This window comes from Bison bison, unplaced genomic scaffold, assembly GCF_000754665.1.
Source record: "Bison bison bison isolate TAMUID 2011002044 unplaced genomic scaffold, Bison_UMD1.0 scf7180017849445, whole genome shotgun sequence".
NCBI classification, from domain to species: domain Eukaryota; kingdom Metazoa; phylum Chordata; class Mammalia; order Artiodactyla; family Bovidae; genus Bison; species Bison bison.
This window is the reverse complement of record NW_011480018.1, coordinates 1-987: the sequence shown is the minus strand read 5'-3', so window position 1 is coordinate 987 and position 987 is coordinate 1.

Sequence of the window (987 nt, the reverse complement as noted above, 5' to 3'; positions counted from 1 at the left end):
GGGGGCCTGGGCGTTGCCGCACAGCCTCCCCCCCCCCCCGACATCCCGCAGAATCTCCAGCCCTGCCGTTGATGGGTGTCCCCGCCTTGGGAGGGGATGTCCCGTCTCGGAATCTCAGGGGAGTTCCGCTGCGGTCCGACGGACATCCAGGGGCGGGCCGAAGCGGGGCTCGGTGGAGACTGGGATGTCCCTTGGGGGTAGGAGACGGGCGGGGCAACCTTCTGGCCCCACGCGTGATGAAGGCGGAGGGCAGTTCGTGGGGGAGGGCTACCAGGCTGAGAATGCCCTGGTAGGTGCCCCCCGCCCTGTATCTAGGGAAAGGCCTGGAAAGGTACGACACGCTCATTTGCATCTATCTGCATTATAGCGGTTACCTTCGGGGCTCCAGCACTCTGAGGCGGGGGTGGGGCGGGGCGCGTGGGGTGCTCTCTCCCGCTCTGGGGAGCTCCCGCCCAGAGTCCGGGGCAAGGGCGGGGCTCCTCCGGGGTTCCAGCCCAGTCCAGTCGGCGAGAGTGCCCGCCGACCTCCTGGACCCCCTCGGACCGCACTCTGCCGTCGGCCAGGCCCGGGTCTTGCCCCAAGGCGAGAGTGGACCAGATGACCTTTCTTGGCCTGTTGGCTGGAATCCGAGGCCTCCGGGTCCAAGTCCAGGACTCAGGGGGGCGGGGCGCTGGGGGCGTGTCCCAAAGGGGCGGAGCCCAGGGGTCCTTGAAAGACGCGGACCGGGCGCGACCCACCCAGTCCAGCGCTCCGGTCTGCTCCCGCCTGGCCATCTGCCCCGATCCGGCGCCACCATGCCCAAGTGCCCCAAGTGCAGCAAAGAGGTGTACTTTGGTGAGCGCACCCCACCCTCGCCCTCCCCGGCTCGAGCTGAGGCTTCCCCCTCAGCCCCACGCGGAAGCGCGGCCCAGGGTCCATCCCGCGGGGCTGCCCGGGTGGGCCGAGGGCGCAGGGGGACCTTGGGCAGCGCCTCGGGGCGACACCTAG